Genomic DNA, 24594 nt, shown 5'->3' on the forward strand with positions numbered 1-24594 from the left:
TTATTTTTATAAATAGCTGGCTAACATTAGCTAATCTCCCTCTTCTCATGTCACATCTGATGAACAATAAGTACGGGAGTGAGAAACACAAGGCATTGTGAGCTAACGCTATGTACCGAGTAACGTTAGTACAGGGGGAGTGACAGGAAATTGGAAGAAGGATGGGAAATAGTTTTAACGTGACTTTAAAATCGACATGCACTGAGCCAAAGTGCTTATGTTATCAATAGTTAGCTAGTTCTGGTTTCTTAACTGCGTCGCGAGTTATAGGCATGGATGCACCAAATCCAGGATTCGGCTTCAGATTTGGCCGAATATTGGGCTTTTTGACAGGGTTCGGTTTCTGCCAAACCTTAGAATTTTTTTCCACCGAACTCTACGCTTGCACTATGCGCGCTACGCTGGTCGACATAATGACGCCTAAGTTTTATCCATGTGAACTTCTATTCAACGTAACAGTCACGGTTTTAAACACATAGTTAACGTGAAACGGAACTAAGTTGTGGCAACAAAAATACTTAATTGGGCTTAGGAAAACATCAGGGATTGGCTTGAAATGAGTCAAGTAAAACTACATAAATGAGGACATAACTATGTCACGGATTAAGGGCCATAAAAGTCAGTTAATTTTAAAAAAGACAGTTGAGTTTTGGTTACACATTGGACACAAACCCCAGTCTCTTGAGTAAAAGTAATGTGTTTGTTTGACCAATCCAATAACCATATGCAGAGTTTTGTGGTGTTATATTCCGTAACCTCACTATCTTGTTGCTCTGCTTGCAGAAATGGGCAGGTCAGATATTTTTTTTTTAATATAAATAAATTGTCTTTACAGGCCGACAGCGCAGAGGATGGGTTTTTATCACTTGATGCGAAGTGAACAAGCAGTGTCGCTCTGCTCCGTCTTTCTGCTGTGCCCCATTCACGTAGTGTTTAGTTTTACACTATAGGTTAAACTCTGCAATTAATCCGCGGTTCACATGTATGTATGAACTGTGGTTGTCCATTACACTGTAGTCTCAACATCACTGATCATTTTTTATCAATAGAATATAGAAAACATTAGGCCTACACTTCACAACGTTTTGTATCCATAACATGATTGTGTTATTGTACAATTTAGCAGTTAAAGCAGTAGCCTCTGTAAGTCAAGCCTACATTTTTCAACTTGGGAGCAAAACATGCTCTTTGGGGAAAAAAAGTGACCATAAAGCCTTGTTCATGCTAATTAAACAACTGGACTTTGGGGTCAAGTGTTGTCGTATCGGCCCATGTCCCAGATGTGAAAGCCCCCTTACTGGACTACTGAATATAATAATATTCCATTATATTTTCTATTTTAAATTGTTACCTGCCACCAGAATTTTGTGATTTCCTTGCCATAAATATAGACGTTTTTACCATAAATTGGTGCCCAAAAATGTATCAGAATGCAGGAACTGAAGTCTTTTACCCTCAAAATTTCCTGGGGGAGACCAGACCCCCCTTGCTTTATGTGCTCCCCCAAAGGCCAATTCTGAGCAAGGAAAAAAGCCTGAAGTATAATCACAGACTGCCATAAAAACATGAAAATGGTAGAGTTAGAGAGTTAAAACAGATGAAAAGATGGAGAACTAGACAGACAATATGTACAGTCTCAACAGAGAGAAACACGGACAATCGAACAGACAGACAGTGACAACAAAAGACAACATACTGTAGAGAATGACAGTAACAGCACACAAATGGCATAAACAGACAGACAGTATGTGTACATTTGCATTGCATTGTTTGCCAGTTACTTACATTAAATGTTTAAAAATCTGTTACATAAGGTACTGCTTATATTATTTCACCATCTGTACACAAATGTAATTATTGAATGCACGTGTCCATGGGTGGGGCTGCATGGTAATGTGGGCTGGTTTGACTTCAGTGCCAGGGCTGAATTTTGGTCCCAGTCCGCCCCTGTTGCACACACTTCACGGTCAACAGTGCATAAAAAGTCATATAAGTTACATTTGTCTATATTAAACCTGGTTATTTGCTGCATGAAGTAGGAAGGGAGGTTAGGGAATACTGCAATAAAGGTGAATTTGATGAATTAAAGGGTAGATTGTATTCATGGTGTGGAATACATCACTATATACAATAAAATACAGTTCAAATAAAATCACAGGTTTGTTTGTACATGTTATACTGTAGGTGATAATTTGGATATAACACATTTTGTGAGATAACATACATAGATTTCAGTGACTGATGAATTAAACTGAAAGTTCCTTCGGGTATTAATGATGTGTGAGAAAGGATATATGCAATGTCTGCTGATGTTATTAAAAACAAAGATCTTGCAGGGTAAGGTGAGACCTTGTGCAAACATTAGCATCTTTAGATCTATGGATCATTGGCATCATTAAACATGCAGGATAACAGGCTACCTTATCAAGTGCAGCTGGCGGATCAATCCTCTAGGATTAAACAGGGTCACAACAGATCAATAAACATAAGAGCCTTCAGTTTAAGGTCTAATCAGCCGTACATCAATGCCCTCTCAGACATGGATGCACCATAGAAGGTTTTATGGGGGGCAGGAGGGGACAGCAGACCCAGGCACCCACACTTACTATTTGCCCCATAATGGAGCCAGTGTTTTAGTAGAGTCACCAACTGTCGAGTCAGAGTCAAATCTCGAGTCACCTGTGTTCGAGTCCAAGTCTGAGTCACCAAAGAAAAGTCTGAGTCGAGTCAACATCAGAGGTGGCGTCAGACGATTTTGCTGGGGCTTCAGCCCCGAATGTTTTGAGTGTAGCCCCGAATGTATTTTGAAAAGTTGACTGACAAATATGAAACCAGACAATAGCCTATGTAAACGTGTCTAATCACCTGACCATTCATACCTGACGCTTATTTCTCCGTGCCTGTCACAAAGTGATCCCTTCCTTCTCTGCTGCTCTCTTAGAAAGAGACAGGATGACTGGGGAAAACTGTGGTAATTGTAGCCTGTGTGTGTGTGTGTGTGTGTGTGTGTGTGTGTGTGTGTGTGTGTCCGTGTGTGTGTCCGTCCGTCCGTCCTCTCCGTATGCCTGATCGCGAGTCTCGCTGTGAGAAGTCCAGACTATGAACCTACAGTGAGACCTCGCTGAATTAATCTAATGTGCTGGTGTTTCTGGTTGTTACATGCTACAAGGTGAAAAGGGGAATCTAACTCCATAAGGGAGTGAATACGTTTTGAGTATAAGGTGAAAGAAAAGGACAACATAAGTTTAAGTACTCCTTAAGGACTCCTCCAAATCACAGAGAACACAGATGGGATGAGTTATATTTTGAATGTGCAAAAAGTTTTGAACAACACATCTGACATACATTACAGTCCAGGGCTTTATTAATTCATTAAAATTAATTAATGTATCATTGAAGTGTGTGCTGACTCAGATATAATTAGAAAAGTCCAAAGGAGAATAAATCCAAAGGAGAATAAATAGTTGAAAGCAATACAGAATGCCTGAGAGCCTTATTGCAATATATTCCATTATGATTTTATATTTTGAATTGTCCCCTATGTTTCCCTTAACGTATTTTCAGCATAAACTGATTCAGAAAAAGGTAGAAATAGGTGCATAAAAATTCACCTGAATGCAGGAAATGAAGTGTTAAATGTTGAAAATTTGCTGGGGGACGACCCCCCAGACCCCCCGCATCATAGGTCGCCACACAGATATGGAAACAAAACCTTGGCCCCTGGGTTGCCAGGCCAGTTATGATTAGGCCAAATGTTGGTGCCATCTAACTTACATCTACAAAATGGAAGCTAAAATAAACATACACTGGCTATTAACAAGCTAGGCAAGCCAAATGCTATTTTGAATTGCATTCTATTTATTTAAATGGGTCCGGGCTAAGCCCCGAATCTACTCAAGTCCTGGAAACACCCCCGAGTCAAGAGTCCAGACAATAGCGACTCTACTCGGACTTGGTCCAGCACTCGAGTCCAGGACTTGAGTACTCCATCACTGCCTATTACACATAAAAGTAGTCAGAAACTTCATCCCACTTCCAAGTCCTTGTATTTCATAAACGCTCAAGTCCGAATTCAAAAATCCTCGAGTCAAAGTCATTAGGGCGCGAGTCCAAGTCGAGTCACGAGTCCGGAGAATTATGACTCGAGTCCGAGTCCAGGACCCGAGTACACCATCACTGACAGGAGCACATAAGATCACACCCCATTTTCATTTTTTTTAACCATATCTTTAATTTCTGTTTTAATACTGGTTTCAACACTCACTACTGTATTCGGTGAGGCAATATTTATTGCCATATGCTCTCATCTGCCATATCCCTGTAGTTTTTGCTGTTTTGGTGTTTTGATCATTTATGTGACATTCCCAACATCCTGCTTCCCAGCTTCTGGGAACTAGCTCCTCCAACGTCGTATAGTGATTCCCAAAGTGGGCTTTTCATCAGCTACGTAATTAAGCTTGTTTTATGGTTCTGCATAGGCTCCACGCAGAGCTTTTGCCGAAGCCTACGTAAGTGGCCCATTTATACTTGTGCCCTGGTGTGTGCGTTGAGCCGGCATGTGTGTGTGTGTGAGTGTGTGTGTGTGGGGAGTGGGTGATAGAGCGAGGGAGAAGTGAGAGAGTGACAGCGATTAGGTTCAGAGTGAGTACCGACTCTAGAGTCATAGTGAGAGAAACAAAGGGCGTTTCTCAATCTGTGTTCTTCTATTGACTTGTGTCCCTGTGAAACGTCATCTTGTGTTGCCAAAGTACTGTCCCAATACACAAGTTCGCATTTCACCAAGAACAGTTAAAATTCCCGGAAATGTTCTTGACACGCCCATTTTACCGAGGATGCATTGGTTGGTAACTTGTATGAACATGGCATCACCCGTATCCCAACATTCATTTCGGTATTCAGTGAGGGTCGGGGTTCCGGTACGTAGACAGACCAAAAACGGGACAATTTTAACAATTTTTGCCATCTTATTCATCACTAAATTCACTTCTGAGAAAATGCGGGAAAGGCGAGAAATGAACGGTTTAGATTTCAAATGTAGGCAGTCTCACGAAAATCTTTGCAAAATTGACAATTTGCTCCAAAGTTTTCAGTTTTCAGTTGAGAGGCTTTTATTTCGCCGTTGACGGATCGTTTGTTTAAATATCACGACACATGTCCATCATAGGATTAACGGGAACCTGTGGTTAACTGCCTTTTCGGAGTTAAACTCCACAAGCGCACACACACACACACGCCGCAGCTTCACACACACAGACACACACACAGCGCAGCAGGCAGAGGCGGGGGAGAGAGATATACCCGTTTCTCTTTGGGAGACTTGTTTAAATTATGACTTAGGCTATATACATTAGATTTAGTATTTAGTTCATATTTTTTTAGTGTATTTGTTTTCTGATTTATTAGAAGTTGAGTTTCAGTCTGTATGACAAATTAACAGTCGTACATAAAGTGGTAACATGCTATGACATGTTATGTAGACTAAAGAGGAGACACCAACCTTTATAATTTGAATTGCTAATTTCCATCTGTTGTCTCTGGGCATATAGCCTACAGTGCACTACAATAATATATCAATGATAATTCCACATAACACTAATAGGGACACATAGGACACACCAGTGCATAGGCCTACTTATTTATTTTATTTAAACTGACTTAAACTATACACTAATAATAGTAGCGATCTTTTGAATAAGTAAGTGGTGTTTGAGCTAAACCATAAACAATAAAATTAAAGCTCAATAAGTTTTATTTTTCAATGTTATTGCAATAGTTGTAGAATTATGAGGTTTTCATACAAAGTGGTTATATTGTTGTGGTTTTTATTTCTAGCTGTTATTTTGGAGCCCTGCAGGTAGCCTCTGTGCTGGGGGTGTTGAGCAAAAACAGGAAGAACGCATCGTCTCAAACTGTTAACAGCGTTTTCTGTGCTTGTGAACTTGCAGGTTAATTCTTCCAAGAACAACCAGCAAGAACGTTCTCCCCAAGAACACAAGTCCGTTCTTTGCATTCTTGAGATTGAGAAACAGCCAATGTGTCTCCCCTGTGCTTTCTGACCAAGGTGGGACATCTTTAGCATGAAAAGGTAACCCTCTCCTTGATTTCATGTTTTTAGCCAGCTTGTCAGCATGACATGATGTTTGAAATACTTTGTTAAACTAACGGGTCAAGACGCTGTGTGCTGCAAATGAGATGGCCTTTTATCGTAGCATCCACAAATGGCAATTGTGAATGGCAGATCAACAGCATTTGACAGAGATGCACATTTGGAATATGCAAACGGCTTCAGCTCTGGTATTCTAGCTCTTTTCCCCTTTGCCATATTCAGAAGGCCTTTTGTGACTAAGCTAAATATCTTTTCATTGATGCATTATCTCCTAAATTCACAGGGGCTCCTGTGAGACAGTTGTGGTTTTTCCAAAAGAAAATTGGCCTTGGCAGGGAAACAAAAAGAGCCAAAGGGCGGTAAAATTTGGTCTAGGTTGGCTTATACTCATATTGTATCTCCCTTCCCCGCCAAGCAACCCCCTGCTGTCTAGAGATAACAGTATCTGGGTGATGGCAATGTCATGGGGAGAGGGGATGTGAGAGAGACAGAGGCAAGAGAAAAATTCCATGATTGCAAAATATCCTACAGTACAGTCAGCATATCAGTTGCTAATTCTATATAGATATTGTATTATACTGGCTCACCTGTATATTTCCCACACGAAAGTGGCTGTAATTTCACCCCGAGTTGCTCTTCTGCTTGACTGCGTTAAAGCTGCATTAAGGGAAAGGCTGGTGAGACCGAATGAGATCATTGGGAGGCTGACATGCTTTATGACCATGGGCCATTGGCTCACATTCGAGTTACATAAGAACAACCGTTTCTACACCAAGTGTTTCAGTGAAGATACCAGACAGGAGAGGGGAGTCAGATTGTGAAATGAGCAGTGTAGCCAGGCCAATAACTCTTGTCTTTAGGGAACTAGATGTTTGGGAGGGGAGTTTTACAAATACAAGTAAACACTTTTTTTTGTCTTTACTTTGCTCCACCACATTCAGCTCCTATACAAGGGATCATGTCAAGTCCGTTAATGTCTAATTCCGTGTAACTTAAATGGACTTCCGTGTGCACGCTCTCGTTTCAAGATTAGACCTTGGCTTCTACTTTAGTCTGCTACGTCATTTTCAAGCAATCTCAATTTGGATGAAATACATAAATGTGTTACTGCCCACATGCGGTTCTCCTAACACGTGGCAATGTGCTAACGATTTTACATTCTCCTCATTTCTTAACACTTGGATAGAAAGAGTTCTGCATCTGTGCATAAGAACTTCCATAATGCATAAAATAATTGGTAATTATCACATGTACATACTGTATGCACAATGTACGCAAAGTTGTGTGCTATCAATATTGAGTAACGTTTGTCAGACAGACTTTGGAAGAAATCAAACAATATGGCTTTACAAAAGATAAAAAGTGCCACAGGGCAGCAGACAAACTTTTCAAATTTAGCTGATGATGAGAAAACCTTGAGTTGGAAAAGGAGATTCTCAGTAGAGTGCTAAAACCAAAATCCAATAGGCATGTACCAAAAAGTGAAGAAAAGGTAGCACATATCAAGTTCCCAAGTTAAGGAGGACAAAATACTGTCATTTAACTTTAAGAAAAACTTAATTTAATCATGATGATGTGAGCCTAACACCTTCACATGTATCACATCCTCAAAGGAAAAATGCCTTGAAATTATTGATTTGCAAGAATTACCCTGTGTCAGTTCAGGAAATTAATGATGATTCACCAAGGAAGAGACATGCTCCATGATGTGTCAGAGTGCAACCTAAATCCCCTTTCCCACTGGGAAACCCCTCCACCCCCCCAAAAAAAACAACATTTGGCTTGGAAAGGTTACAATTGGCATTCACTCCCGGGACACATGACTCTGCAGTACTCCCGGGTATTTATCGACTCCAGCTGCGATCGGCAGTGATGGAAACGGGCGCACACGCTAATTTTGCCTCTTATCTGGCGCGATGCCGTCAGCAACTTCTGTCATCTCGGCCACAAATCCCATCTGTCTCCATGCAAGCAGTCCACTGACGTCATTCCAAATTAGTCGGACCCAAGTTTGAAAGAGACTGAATAAGTAATATAAAAAAGAAGTAACCCTGTAACATTGTCACTATCCTCCCAGCTGCTTCCTACCGTGTTTCCAAGGCACGTTTGTGACGTTGAACATTATACCAGAAGAGTAAAAGAAAAGCATACTCAATGGGAAAATGGGAAAGGAGTACATCGCCTATTTTAAGCGGGTTTTTCGCACACACATGCATGCTTATTTGGGTGGGCAAAGGGTATAAATGAGAAGAAGCAGACAAAGACCATGCACATGTTCCACATATTGTACTAAAGCAATATCGTGTATGCCTTGTGGCCTCGTACAGTACACCAACAGGTCAAAGTGATGCTCCTAAAGGATTTGCTCTTATCATATCTTCCACATAAACTCAGTCCAACTCCTAACTACATTATTTGGCTCAATTAAACAGACATTTGAAACTTTGCCTCAGTCTCGTATCATCCCATTTTGAGCCTCGACTGCACGTACACACAATCATCTGTGTGCAGCCACCAATTTGCAATGTAGCTCCATCTCTGTAGCTAGGAGGAATGATTTATTTTTATTAGTTTCAAAGGCAAATGCTGCCAGGCTGCTTATTGTTTTGCAGATAAACCACAGCTGGCTTGCCTTCAAAAGCCTGTTTAATGTTGAAGCAATTTTATTGAAGCTTTCATCACCGGCGCTATATCATTTCCTTTTATCGTTAAAAAAAAGAGTCGCAAAGCAGATGTAATCAAGAGTTCACATCCAGGAACCAAGCGCAGTGCATATGATCAGTTCTCCTTTTCTGACCCTTATCTCTCTCCATCCAGGTGTCAGACCACAAACATGGCAACTCAAACACATTATCGCAGCATGGAGCCCGCTTCCCTTTATTTGTACAGCTGAAGCACCCGGCTGCCTCAGTTGAAAGGCATTGATGATGCGCTTGCATTACGGCACAGATGAGGGACAGGCGACCATGAGAAAGTCGAGTAAAACAAACACATGTGTCCTTGGTTTGACCCGGTATGCTCATTCGCTGCTGTCATATATTTTACACAGTGCTTTGGGCTGTTTGATTTTCAGACTCAACTTATAATGGCCACACGTACAGAAACATTTCCCACTCGAAACTCACCTCTTTTCACAGTAATTACATCTTTATTTTTTCAACCAAGCAAGGAATATGTTCCTGTAAATCGAGCATATGGGCAAACAAAAGGCAAAAAAGGAAAGACGTTATTATACCTAGAGAGCCTGGTCTATATGCTACATCCACACTAATAGGTTTTTGTTTAAAAAGGCATACGTTTTTGCCTGGCATGCACACTACTCCAGTGTTTCCAAGCCCCTAAAACGGACACATTTGTTAACACTGCTGAAAAAAAGCAGGGTTGCATTGTAGTCTGGTTGGGCAGAAACCGAGACCTTCCGCCACTTGGTGCTGAGCAGGTAACATACCAGAATGTTTTTGCTGAAAATAGCTTCCTGTTGTGTCTGATAACGACGCTATGAGAGCAGGGTGAATGATACAAAACAGTCAAATTGTGCCTCGGAAACCGAAACAATGGGCAAAAATGATGCTTAAACCCTCTATAGAGCTGAGAAAACTGGTGATAATTTTCTGTAGGTTTGTAACTCTGAGCAACAGCTTTCACACACAAGCAGTGGTCAATTGTTAAAGTGCTCATATTATGCCTTTTCCCTTTCCTTTATTGTTATATATCTTTTTGTGTACGTTTATAGGTTTACAAAGTGAAAAAGCCCAAAGTCCACCCCAAAGGGACTTACCATCTCCAACAGAAAACACTGTTCACTAACTGCTCCAAACAGCTCTATTGTAGTCCAGCCTTTACTTCAGAGACAAACGTGGTCACTTTGTAACACAAGTTATAATGCTCACCTAGCTGCTAGCATGGCACGCCCTCATACTCTGCTTCTGACTGGCTAGTAGTCCTTACCTAGCTACTGAGCATGTGCGACTCCAAACAAAGATGGAACAGAAGTGAGATGTCTCACTCTGTAGCTAAAACAGAGAGCTCAACACACAGGGTGAAAAGAGGAGCTGCAGCAATGTGCAGTACAACAAAAATATGTTGTTGTTTTTTTAAATGAAACCATGTAAACCTTTTCTGATATAACCTCTAAATACAATTATGAACCTGAAAATGTGCATAATATGAGCACTTTAATATAATAATGATTATAGCCGCTATAATAGCATGTTTGAACAGTTATTCAAAGAAGTTAAAATTCAACTTCTCCTTTACCTCCCCAGCAACTGACACTTAGACTTGGTTGTAGATTTGAGAATGATGAATTTTAGAGAATTTAGAATAAATTGTAGAATCTGACTCTATGAATCTACTTTCAAAGACTATCAAGTACAAACACAAAAGACACACAAACACAACCATCTGTCAAATGTGTGACTGAAATGAAGGCGGACATGGAAAACCCATCAATGTAAAGAAACCTCCCCATCATCAAAGCTAATCTCACATAACAGAAAGTCTGTTAAGCATTTAACCACAACAGACCACAGATGGAGAGAAACCCAGTTCCTTTACCGAGCAGTTCTTGTGACATACATTGGACTGAGAACAGCATGAAAAACAGCTGCTCTACATTTATCCCCAAGCCAAATAAATATTGAAACGCGTTCCAGCTTAACTTTATAAGCAACATTGCAGTTCCATGGGCACATAGGCGAATGTTTGTATATATATTTCAGTCAGCTGTAAAAGGCTAAAACTCCAAGTTCTACATCATAAATCAATTTGGCATTTTTTTCTCTTAAGGCTTTAAATCTATTAACTGCTATCTTTGATCCGCCCTTTCTGCAGAGCACATGTCTCATTTTCTATTGTTCATAGAAAATCAGAAAGCTTTTATCTTTTGAAATTAAGATGTGAAATCAGTACTAATGGAAGCTGGGGTTTTGCATTTACATACATAATGAATTATAATAGATGTTGTGTCATGTTTTACAAGTTTTTAGCCACGCTAGCAGTCAGTGTCTTGGATGGCAATATTGCTCGGTCGCTTAGTCCACCACTTTGGTCCAGACTGAAATACCTCAACAATAGTTTGTCATACATTTTTCGAGTGATTCATGGTCCCCAGAGGATGAATCCTGATGACTTTGTGAATCCTTGACTTTCCTTCAGCGCCATCATGAGGTTAAAATGTTTTTGTGTGAAGTCTCTCAACAACTATTGGATGAATGCCATTCTCAATTTGGTACAGATGTTATCAAGGGTTCACAGAAGTTGAAATGTAACAACTTTGATGATCTCTTCCTCTCATGCTATCTAGGGCTGGGTTAAAATAATCTATTCTCCAATAAAAAAAATCTATTTTTGTTTGAGTGGTCTGATATTTATTGATAAAATCCTGAAATTGATCTTTTAATATATGCCTTTTCACCATGGATGTACCTGTATAAGGGCTTCACGTGATGGGCTGGGAGTTGCAATTCCACTATTTGGCCACTATGCTCAATTTGCTTCGAAGGTGCCCGGTGCACTTCCTGGGGGGCCTGCTTTTCAAGTGGATGCGTAAAGGCTTTATCCCCGTTAACCCCCGTTGTCCAAGCAAAATGGTAATTTAACTGGAATTTCCCTAATGTAATTGATATTGAATCGAATTGGAAATGTAATCGAATCAAGACCTTGTAAATCAGAATTGAATTGATTTGGGAAATCATTGGCGATACCCAGCGCCAATGCCATCCGGACAACATTTCGGTCAATACTTTTTTGATGAAATACATGTCACATGATACACACAAAGATGATAGTAACACTTCCGCCTCAGCTGTACTGTGTTTGATGCTGTCATCATGCTAAGATATGAACATGGTAAATGTTACCTGCTAAACAGCACTGCTAATTATTTTATTATGACCTACAAATGAAAATGACTAGTTGAGGAGGTCTAACAGTCAGCAGCGTGTGTGTTTTCTCGACATATCTTTTATCATTTCTGTTATGTGAAGCTTATTTTGCACTGTGCTGACTCCAGGATGACCTAATTTAATGTAGATTAGGTGTAGTTAATGGAGATCAGTGTCTTCTTGCATTGCAGTATAGAAAACACATTGTTTGGCTGCAAGGGGACACATCTGGGTGAAAGGTTTTTATAATACTTAAGCTTTTGACAAAGAGTGTCTTTCTTGTTGAAACTTTTAAGCTTGCTTTTTACCAAGTGTACTTTTCATGTTGCTGATAAGATTTTTCTGTTTTAGGTCGCTTCCTACGTTTGTGTTAGGCCAATTGGTTTCAGATTCCCTATATGTTGCAGACCAACAGGCTATTTTAAAGACAGTGACCTCAAATTCCAGCATCTTGACCCCAAACCCCTTATCACATGTTGAACTGTGCCAACTGTACCCTTAAGTATTTAATGAATCACATCCAAAAGTTCCCTAATTAACTTTGCTGCATGCAATTTGGTTTCTTCATAACCTTTTTTTATCTATTGTTGTAAATTTAATGCACCACTCCATAGTTTAATGTTAAAAAAAGGCTTCTGTTTTGATAACAAGATAGTGCTGATGATAGAGGTGAGGACAGGTAGAGACACAAGGAAACCGATGAAGGCCCGATTGGTGACTGTTGCAACTAACCTATAGGGTGTTCTGTGCATGTTTTGTACACATGCACATAAATTGGTTTCTAACCCATCACTTCTGTTTGTCTCTCAGGGAGGAATGAGCTGAAACAGCTTTGATTCAGTACAAAAAAGAATTGTGGGTGGTCCCCCTCTACAAATACACACAACAAAGACAACACATTTTTGTAAGATCTGAGTAGTTGTTTGCAGAAGAACAGAATTTATGGCAATTATCCCCTTGTCCTGCTTGAACCTAAAAGTGTAAACCCACGTTTATTCTGTAGATGTTGAGAATGAGAACCTACTGTACAGTATTCCATACTGTGTGTGACACAAACAACACGAAGGAAGTGAGATGACACTTGAGACCCAACAATCTCTCAGGGTATCCATGTCTGCACCTTTTTAACTCCAGGCTATTTCTGAACCCATTTATGCCAAGTGGTGCTATTTAAGGGCAACTGGGGGACTGGTGTGCTTTGTGTACATGTGCAAAGGAAAGGGGAATGTGTTACGGAAATCAATTTTTTTACGCAATAGTGTGACATAGAGAGCAAATAATATTACTGCTAATAAAAAGTATTTCTCTAACTTACATTTTCCACCTGCTATATCGTCAATGTTATGGATATAAATATATAAATGGGACCATAATTTACAACATAAACATCATGCTGTATTGAACAAGAGTTAACACTAGTGATGAATACCATAAACTCATTCTGAAAATGTTTATTAAGGTAATAAATCAAGTGAGGAGTAGGGTTATTTTCCCATAGACTTATATAAACGAAGTTCCTTTTGAAACTGGTGAAGTCGCCCCTTGCTGGAAGTTAGATAGAATGCAGGTTTAAAGCACTTCCGCAATGGCTTCACTTTTCAGACCCTTCAGAGAAGCTTTGTCCATTATTTTTACTGTTTGTGTCTCCCCTGTCCCAAAAGCAAAATCAAAAGTTAATTTTACTGTTTTAAGACTTGTTTGTAAAACGTCACGGTCATCGGCACAATTGACATTTTGGAAATATTTATGAACCATGACACGACGTCTTGGTTGGACAACATCTCAATGATTGCTGGGTTCTTATATGAACACAGTCTATGAATAGTCCCAATGATCTCTCCCTCAACCAATTACACAACCTTAAGCATTATACATTTAGTGTAATACTAGTGAATATTACTATTTGTATCAGTGTATTTCTAGTTACAATGGTCTTTAAATGGATCACAAACAGAAGGTTGTACATTGACCAAAAGGTCTCGACACCTTTAATGCAACTCTCAAGTCCCAGCAATGTGATATTCAGCCTCAGTCTGTAGAGTGTAGACTATAGTGACTGTGACTGTACAGCCTGAAAGAATTTACAATCCAACCCCTTATCTTTACTACAGAGGAGATTTTTTGACATGGTTGGAAACCCTTGTAAATACACCAGACAAGCATGCCTGCTAATAGCCTGCTGTTAAAACAAATACTGTTGAGCTGGCCTCTTGCCTGTGTAACAGATACCCCTTTTTTACCGCTTGGTTGCATTCGCTGTCTGTCTGGCGGGGGTTCACATTTCGAAAGCTTGGCAGCGCAGTGGCATGTGAAAAATGTCCCCCATGTTAGGACGCAGGAGAAAAGTAGAACAATAGGGCACGCTAATGTATTCTGATGTTTGCTGCCACAGATCACAGAGTGTGACAGAATTCTTTATTAATGGGTAGAATTATGGGTTTCTATAACTTTTATTTTAACTGATTGACTAAACTTATTTAAAAAGGATTATATGATCAAGGAAAATCACATGCAGTAAGACTGATATCTGAAATCTAAAATTCATAATTCCAGTAGTTTCGAGAATACTATACAGCAGCAGTCAAAAGTTTGGACACGCTTGAGAAAGCGGGTCGAAACTTTTGACTGGTACTCTATGTCATCTTGAAAATAATGTGGTAATAGTAAGTGTCTGGGGACCAGAGGAGATCCTGGGGATACAGCAAAATTGAATAGAAAAAAAACCATAGATGCAATTTTATCAAATGTGATTCATCTTCAAGACAACTCTGAGACATATTAGGCTACTCCTATGCACTGCCTAATAGTGGAAAGTGAAGTTGCAAAAGCCTCACTTGTGAGATTACATGTTTGAGTTTTAACAAACTCAGAGCTCACAAAACTAGGTTGAATTAAGTTCTAAATGCAGTAAGGTATTTGTTATCATCTCAATTCTCACAACTTTACATATAATTAAAGGGACGCTCCACCGATTTTACACATCAAAGTCTGTGTACAGGTGTTGGGGAGTACTATCGCATGTGTGAACAAAAGTGTGTAAATCCTTTTGTGTCTGCAGAGGGAAGTGCACGAAGTTGGATAATTGCCTTATGTGATGTCATTTGAGGAGGATTTTGGTGCTGTCCATACATAAATATATGTATATAGGGTAGTACTTTTTTTATCACTGTTCACAGTATATAAAAACAAATTAACATGCCAAATGTGGTTCGCTGTAAATCTCTTGGGTGCAGACATATAAACAGACTTGTTGCCATGTGTGTTCTAACAGTTCCCCCAACAAATGATGTACGGTTGGGATGCCTCAAAAGTGGTTGAAATCCATAAAACTGCTAGAGCAATATATGGCAGTGAGGCAAGCACACAGTTCACATGAGGTGTAAGAGTGTTTGTCATTCACTTTCCCCCATAGGCCAGTGCTAATCCTGCTGCCGTTTTATGATCCACTAAGTGCGTCAAACTGTTTCCATTCCAAACGGATCCTCCAGCTACCTTTCCTCTGAACTCTTACTCCATACATCCCAAGCTCCTTGGGCCGAAGCCAGATACCCAAGGCCTATCCAAGACGTAAAGGCAGGGTTGTCAACTAAGTCCAAATATTCATAATCGCCTTTCAGTTGGATATGACCACTGACAGGCGAGCAGTTGGATGTGACCCACAAACGTACCTCCTTTCATTGTGAATAAAATTGATTGAGTAGGGCCTTGATGCTCTGATTGGATAAACTCTACACACTCCAATCTGGTAACAATTAAAGGTTGAGCCAACTTATTTCCCAATGAATTATCAAATAGAACCAAATCAAATATGCCCATTTCTCCTGATATTTGATACATTACCGCTGGAGAAAGACACAAACGGTGCCTAGATTTAAGAGCTGATGGCAGGATCATATCAAACTAATCGACTCACTTGTGTAACAGCATACATAAACTCTGTGTGTGTGTGAGAGAGAGTAAGAGAGAAACTTGCTTAGATACTTAGTGTATTGTATTATTCACGTTTCTGTCCCCATAGATGGACTTAGAATTCAAAAGCCTCTCAAGTACAACATCGTGAAAGGTGAATGTTAAGTTTATTTAAATGGTTATCCCATTGCATGTTGTATACAATCATAAATTTGAATTATACTATTGATTGCAAAATTCACTGACATGGGAAACCCAAATATTCAAAAACAAACCCTGTACACTGGGGACCTCTAGTGGCTTGGTAGATGTTGTGCAGCAGTCTGCATTTAACTACATAATGTTGATACAATGTGCAATGTCGAATTCAGACAAAATGTATCAACATGTACACATATCTGCCAATGACTGTAAACTGCTTTGTCAACATGTTTTTTTTTCATCCCAATAAAAATGATTGAATCGAATTGAATTGATGGATGAGGCCCCCATGATTAATTATTGTTCCATTATTGCAATATTTGATGATGAGATCACAGGAGTCATAAAAAACATAAAAAGAAAAAATATTGCATGGAGAAAAAAGACCTATATAAGCAAGCAAACATGTATATAACACACGCAAATAAATGTATGAACATACAGTGGTGCTCATAAGTTTATGAACCCATGCTAAAGTTGACTAAAAAGAGGAATAAACAAATCATCTTTTGGAAATTGATCTTAATGCCTTAATTTTAAAAAAAATGAGGAAAAATCCAACCTTTAAAGACACCAATTGTCTTTGTGAATGAATAATGTATCGTAAATAAATAAATGTTCTTCCTTAAAATACAGGGGGCATAAGTCAGTACACCCGTATGTTAAATTCCCATAGAGGCAGGCAGATTTTTATTTTTAAAGGCCAGTTATTTCATGGATCCAGGATACTATGCATCCTGATAAAGTTCCCTTGGCCTTTGGAATTAAAATAGCCCCACATCATCACATACCCTTCACCATACCTAGAGATTGGCATGGTTTGATTTCAGTTAGCCTAATAGCTGGTTTGATTTGCATTGAGAGATGATTTTATGGAACGTACCCCATGCCAGTCTCTAGGATTTTTCCTAATGGTTTTAATTAAGGCATTAAGATCAATTTCCAAAAGATGATTTTTTTATTCCTCTTTTTAGTCAACTTTAGCATGGGTTCATACACTTATGAGCACCACAAACACATACATAGTAAACATAGTTTTGTAACAACACTTAATTAACATTCCCAGAAAAAAAACAGTAAATGCTAAAAATACTTTTAAAAGGAAGTCACTCAATTGGGTGTGCCTAACCACAGCCGGGCTACATGGATGACGGTGCTTATAGGGACGCCCTATTGAGTGTCTTCCTCTTAATATAAGCAAGGGAACAGCCTGAGTAGACACTGGTGGTGGGGAAGAGAGCTGGCTGAAGATCTGGTAACAGATGATGATGGAATGTGGAGCGGGTCTTGTGATGAGTTGAGTTGGAGGAACCCTGGGCCCTGGATGTAAAGACTGGAGGTGAATGGGGTGGACACCATGTTTCTTGGCCTGTTCAGTAAAGATAGGCTAACAAGACCAAAGTATTCATCTGATTTGGATGAGGTTAATTTCTCTTTCCCCTATCTGGCTCACTGTTCTAAACTATAAAGGTGTACAAAAAGACATCCTTAAATTTGTTCCACTCTGGATAATCAGTAAAACTCCCCACAAAACAAACTAACTATCAATGAGTATTTTGTTTTCTGCTGTGTGTGTGTGTGTGTGTGTGTGTGTGTGTGTGTGTGTGTATGTATGTGTGTGTGTGTGTGTGTGTGTGTGTGTGTGTGTGTGTGTGTGTGTGTACGTGTACCTGAGAGTACGGTGGTGTCTCGTCTACTCTACCTGAGAGAGGAAAGCAGTGTTAGGATTTGCTGAAATGTCCAGACAGAATATATATGCAGAATACCGGTAACAGAAGTTGGTCAAATGTTACCCACACGTACCTTTGGTTTCACAGTCACTGACAAATTGATATCACCATCAACATTAACATGAGATATATGATCAGTACAAATCACACTGCCGCCACGTGCAGAGCAATCTGCCTGCGCTGATTCTCCAGCAGCTTTTCCTAAAAGAAGAATGAAAGAAGAAATGAGCTCAATTCAAATATTGCCTTCTTGTATTGAAACGTGTTGAGGAATATTACTGCTTACCACTCGGACCACTTCCTGCATCACTCACTGTTTCAACCGCCATGTTGAGGTTTTTTCCTTTCATATTTTTGATTGTTCTGTCAGTTACAACACTGTTACTATCGGCGACTGTTCGTGTCCGTGAGCCTGTAAATATGAATAACAAGTTATCCTTCAGAAACGTATTAACAATTAGGGTTGGGTACCGAAACCTGGTTCCACTATGGAACCGGTTCCTACGCAAACGGTAGTATTCGGACCGGATTAGAACGCAAATTTCGGTTCCTCATTTCGGTTCCGACTGAAATATTTTCCCTCTGTCGCTCCGGACAGCGGCAGACTCTTTTTTTCTTTCTCCCTTTTCCGCCGAGTGGCGCACGTGCCCACTCGCAGTGTGAAGCGCTTGTCCGCGCTATTCTCCGACATGCACTCACTGCTGATAGACGGCTTTTTGTACACGCTCCGAAACGGATGTTAAAATATCACCGTTTCTCTGTAGTCTACTGTTAGCTAGCTATCGTAAATGTAGTGTACTTTTAAAATGCCATATTTTCCCTCTGGGCTCACCAAAACGGACGTAAAAGCATATTAACCATTCACTGCACATGATCGCTAGTAAACACATTACATTTGCTCTGCTAGTCTATCGTTCAGGACAAGACCCTGTAGCCTAGTGATATTGTCTGCCCGTTCAAACTCCTCCCTGTGTGTAACAGGCCTCTTGGACACCACCTGAGAGAGTTTTCTCCTGTGCAGGACATGCCATAAGTCAGGAGAGGTGTAGTATCTTGCCAGAGAAGCAAATATGGTCATTTTTCTGCAAAAGAACTGCTAAAGTTTTAAGCTGGTTGGCATACCAACTCAACAACATTTATTTTGTTGTTACTTGTTAATAGTGTATGTTATTTGTTAAATTACTGTAGTTATGTGTTAGGTGACTTAGGTTTACTTATTATATATTTAAGTACTTTAAAACATTAATATATTGTTAAATTTAAAGAATTTTAAATTTTAAAAAAAACTCCATAAAAGAGCCTTTCTTTGATGTCATTTTTCAGTTTTTCAAGAATCGGTTTAGGAATCGGTTAGGAATCAGAATCGTGTTAATAGTACCGGTTCGGCATCGGAATCGTAAAAATCTAAGCGGTACCCAACCCTACTAACAATGTATAGAAAAGAGAAACTTGAACCTGTGACTTGATTTAAGCCAGATGCATGTTGAGGTCCACTTCCAGTATCTACAGTGCAGACAGCAGCTGTATACTACTATTTTACAGGCTGATGTTTAGCTTCAGTGTTAGGGCTGAGAAGCTGTTGCTGTTGCTGCTAATGTTCTGGAAGCTGCCTCAGAATGTCAAAGAAGCACTGACAGCTATCTCCTCCCTTTGAAATTATTATTTTTTAAAAGTACTCTCGTCTTGTTCAATGCACTGCTTTGCTTTTGTACATCGAGAAACTCATTCACAGATCAAATCTCCCCACACTTATTAAGGATGTAATCAGGGTCACCTGTATATAAACCCACAAGTCTCTCCACGACTGGCCACAACCAGTCCAACACTGACCACACCATTCCCATGATCTGCAATAAGACAGAAAATATTGCACAAGGTACTTAATATAAAAGCAGTTTGACACATGCTTAAAGTGTATTTGTTGGTTCCCTCCTGTAAAATAATTAACTTCAAATCATTCACCAAGAATCAAAAGTGAAAATGTTTATATAATTACACACTAAAATACAAAACTAAAATACACTTGCGTGCCACCTGTGGAAATTCTGTAAAGTTAGAGGACAGGAAAACAAAAAGGTAGACCGAGTCAAACAAAGAGGACCACAATCACCTGAACACATCCTGTTAACTGGTTATTAAGATTCTGTAAACCCTCTGCACCCAAAACTAGAAGAACTGACCCCTGTGCTGTCTGAAAACATTTCATATAACATCATACTGCAGTTTCCTTGCCACTATAAAATACTCTGGAGAGAGTTTTCTGTGTGTTCCTCTCCATAAAAACCTTCACTGAAATGTATCTTTACGTGACTAAATATGTCTGGAGAGTCTCACAACTGCGGTAGAATTTCCTGCTTACAGTACAAACTCATGCTGTGTAAGTTGAGACAGTGGTACCCAGGTCTCCTTCAGGTCAGCAGTGGTGGAAGAAGTATTCAAATCCTTTACTTAAGTGAAAGTACTAATACCACACTGTGAAAAATACTCTTACAATTACAAGTCCTGCATTGGAAATGTTACACTAAGTAAAAGTATGTAAGTATCATCAGGAAAACATACTTAAAGTAATAAAAGTAAAAGTACTCAAAGAAGAAAAACCCTCGCATTTTAGAAACTGGAAACGATCCAAACAGTTGTATGTTTAATGGTCTAATCATTTCAGCTGGACTTGTAGGCCGTCATATTGTACTTAATTTAAATCAAACATTGTATTTTGTTGTTTTGTTTGCAAAATCTTAATTTGTAAAGTAACTAGTAACTTAAACTGTCAGAATAATGTAGTGGAGTAAAAGGTACAATATTTCTTTCTGAAATGTAGCGGAGTAGAAGTAGAAAGTGGCATGAAAAGGTAAAGTAAAATTACCTCAAATGTGTACTTTAGTACAATACTTGAGTAAATGTACTTAATTACACTCCAACACTGCCTGTAGTCTCCATACATGATGGGAGACGTAACAGCTGTTTGATGAGACAGCTCAAGACACACACACACACACACACACACACACACACACACACACACACACACACACAGCTGCTTGTGCTCTGGGGTACCTACAACGTGAATGTAGGAACGTAGGAAAGAAATGTTGTTGTAAAAGTAAATGATGCAGTAGCATCCTCACACATCCAGAGATGAATGAGGAAAGGCTTATAAAACCACTTCGGTAAAGTTAGACAGAAATTGGCAGATTCACGGTTTGCGGTTCAATAAATCATAGGCCAAACGTTTTCATTACACAACAGGCAGCTCTATCTAACCGTAGGAAGGTAGACAACAAGCTACAACCCGGTTTTCATCCGAAAGAACCGTCTACATATGTGGACAGAGGCGGAGTGGCAATCGGGAGAGTTGGGACTTTTCAATCCAAACAAAGGCTAATCTGAAAGCACTAACGAAGTGCAGGTCACAACCATGTCTAGGATTTTCAGAAATATAGGGGGGATCAGTGAGCGGCCCCTCCCCAAATGGCATAGCCCTGGTCGGCCTATGATGTAAAGCCATCGAACACCTCTTTTTTTCCTCGTCACGTTTGGAAGTCTATCGGTAACATTAACAGACAGTGTGTGAGTCTAATGATGGAGGAGGAGGCAGGTAAAACAAGTTACACAATGTACTAGGTAGCTAGAAATGATGCCACATGTCTACCACTTTCAAAGTTTGTTTAGATCCTGTGAAACTGCCATTTTGGTACTGGTAATTCCAAAATAAAAAGACGTGGAAGGACTTAGGTTGTTTGTTTTGGTCGAATCCGTAGCTGTGTGTAGCCTACTGTCTTGAGCAACCAAAGCTAGAAGTACACATTGGGTTATGAAAACATTACACCTAATTAGATTAAAACTTGGACCCTCCACTCGCCTTGTCTGGAACCTGTGAGGTAGGTCAATGGCTTTCCTTGTCTCAATTTGGCCCGCTGTGGCATAAGTTCGCTTGGCAGTCAGTTCCAATGCGCTATTCGCGTTGGGCCAGTGTGGATCGTGTTGCTGTGCTGCCTGTTCATTCATTCGACCATCCGAAAACCGTCTACCGTCTGCAATGTGCAAAACCGAAAGTGGATACAAAGATACAGACCTGCAAACTCAGAAGTGCTGAAAAAGGTGACACATTTTATACCGTTTAGCTGTCAGCACTTTAACCGTGTTTACTCCAGCTGCTAGCTAACGGTAGGCTAACGTTACCTGCTGTCAAGTGTATTATGTTAACTAGCGTCACATGTGGTGATGTTTCAGTTGCCTTTAACATCCGTTTTGGAGCATCAGAGAGAAGTGCAGGCATTTCAGTGCCACCGAAATGCCACTTAAATACCCCCCCCCAAATAAAAACTCTGACAGTTTCCCATTCAAAATGGTGATTTTTTGTTAGTTTGCAGTTATGAAGATACATTTCAATTGCTTCACTGTTATTGAATCTAATATAATCTAAATTTATAATATATATATATATATATATATATATATATATATATATATATATATATATATATATATATTTATATATATTATAAATAGGCTGAGCCTAATTTCCATAAGTAGCAGGTGTAGTATGTTGATAGGTAGGCTCTAGGTGTGTGGAGTGATTTTGGAAGCACTAGGCTCAATAAGAGTTAAGCAAATTAACTTTTTTTCCAATAAAAATATATTTTAAAACTCAGCAAAAAAAGAAACGTCACTTTTTCATGGCAGTGTATTTTAAAGATACTTTTGTAAAAATCAAAATAACCCTAGAGATTTTCGTTGTAAAGGGTTTAAACAATGTTTTCCATGCTTGTTCAATGAACCATAAACAATTAATGAACATGCACCTGTTGAATGGTCGAAAAGACAAGAACAGCTTGCAGGCGGTAGGCAATTAAGGTTACAGTTATAAGAAAATGAGGAAAGTAAAGAGACCTTTCTACTGACTGAAAAACACCAAAAGAAAGACTCCCAGGGTCCCTGCTAATCTGCGTGAACGTGCCTTAGTCATGGTGCAAGGAGGCATGAGGACAGCAGATGTGGCCAGGGCAATACATCGCAATGTCCCTACTGTGAGACGCCTAAGACAGCGCTACAGGGAGACAGGAAGCACAGCTGATCGTCCTCGCAGCGGCAGACCACGTGTAACAACACCTGCATAGGATCGGTAGATCCGAATATCATGAGGAGGAGATGCACTGCAGTACTTAATGCAGCTGGTGGCCACACCAGATACTGAGGGCTACTTTTGATTTTGACCCCCCCCCCCCCTTTGTTCAAGAACACATTATTTCATTTCTGTTAGTCACATGTCTGTGAAAATTGTTCAGTTTATGTCTTAGTTGTTAAATATTTTAATATTCATGCAAATATCTGCATATGTTAAGTTTGCTTAAAATATAAAAGCAGTTGAAAGTGACAGGACGTTTCTTTTTTTGCTGAGTATAAATAGGCTGAGCCAGCTTTTCCATAATTAGCAGGTGTAGTATGTTGATAGGGAGACCCTAGATGTATGGAGTGGATTTGGAAGCGTTGAAGCAATTGAAATTTATCTTTGTATCCACTTTCGGTTTTGCACTTTGTAGACGGTCCCTAGACGCTCGGCTGGAAGCGGAACGCTCACAGGGATGCATTTTATTTATCCACATTTGTAGACGGTTCTTTCGGATGAAAACCGGGATGTAGCTTGTTGTCTACCTTCCTACGGTTAGATAGAGCTGCCTGTTGTGTAATGAAAACGTTTGGTCTATGATGTATTGAACCGCAAACCGCGAATCTGCCAATTTCTGTCTAACTTTACCGAAGTTATAAAACCTTATTTGGTCATTACTAATCTTGTATGTCCAGCATGGAATTAAATACACTTTAAGGAAGACAGGAACTACTTAATCTTAATTCTCCTCAAACGAGATTCAGTAAACGTGTCTACCTACGGTAAGTCATCAAACTCTTCTGAAACTTCTTTAAATCTCCTAATTCAGGCTCTCCAAAGTTCTACAACAACAAATAACGCACAAAACCTACCTGTATTTGGTGTGACTTATCTTAAGCCTACTGTAGATTAAAAAGATGTCGGTTACTAATCGACAGACCACAGTTCACTGCTCCCTTCCTCTTCTTAATGTTTACAGGTTATGCCCTTATGTAATCTGCGTGCCAACGACCGTTCTGTTAACTCTTTCCTCTGCGCCTTAAACCACGAAAACTGTGCTGCAGTCTTTCTTGCTACTATAAAATACTTTGTAGGCCTACAGTGTTTTCTGTGTGTTTTCTCCATGTAATAGTCCAAATAGAAAATACTTTCACGTGATTATCCATATCTTTAAGGGACTAAATGTTGAACAGTGCTTTTTATAGAACCAGAATGTTTCTTCATGGATACGCAAGTAAGAGACTCACAGAAGTACTGTAGGCTACTTTACCAAACACCCACATCTTTATGACACATTAAATAGCGCACATAACCTATTGTGCACATAACCTTTGTTTGGTGGGACTTATGTGAATATGAAAATGGTTTTCGGCTGACAGAAACCAAAGGCTTGCTGCTTCCTGTGTCTTCACTGTGTGCCAGTTTCCCCCAGGTAGTTCCTCTTCCTCTTATCTCTTACTCCACACACCCAGAGCTCCTTGGTCCAACGCCAGATACCCCAGGCCTCTATCCAGGACAGAGAGGCAGGGGTGTCAACTAAGTTATTAACTCAATATTCATCTTCACCTGTCAGTATTTCTAGAGCAGCAGCAGCATTTGGATGTGACCCAACAACAAATGTCCTTTCATAAGGATTAAAATGAACTGAGTAAGGTC

The 24594-nt window shown here is 39.7% G+C and overlaps 2 long non-coding RNA genes across 6 annotated transcripts in view; one reads left to right on the plus strand and one right to left on the minus strand.

The window, feature by feature from the left end:
• Positions 1–24594, plus strand: part of LOC116047621 — a 118998-nt gene that overhangs the window by 31111 nt on the left and 63293 nt on the right. The window lies entirely within an intron of this gene.
• LOC116047620 lies at positions 17107–24370 on the minus strand. Of its 3 annotated transcripts, none has more exons than XR_004898040.1 (6): positions 23811–23932; positions 19606–19678; positions 18118–18243; positions 17905–18032; positions 17772–17832; positions 17107–17421 (listed from the first exon to the last, which is right to left on the minus strand). It is a non-coding gene; the product is annotated as an uncharacterized LOC116047620 (long non-coding RNA). The 3 variants fall into 3 exon arrangements; XR_004104428.2 differs by lacking the exon at positions 23811–23932 and adding an exon at positions 24268–24370 and having other exon boundaries at positions 17112–17421; positions 17772–17799; positions 17901–18032; XR_004104427.2 differs by having other exon boundaries at positions 17115–17421; positions 17772–17799; positions 17901–18032; positions 23811–23931.

This window comes from Sander lucioperca, chromosome 8 (genome assembly GCF_008315115.2).
Source record: "Sander lucioperca isolate FBNREF2018 chromosome 8, SLUC_FBN_1.2, whole genome shotgun sequence".
Taxonomy (NCBI): domain Eukaryota; kingdom Metazoa; phylum Chordata; class Actinopteri; order Perciformes; family Percidae; genus Sander; species Sander lucioperca.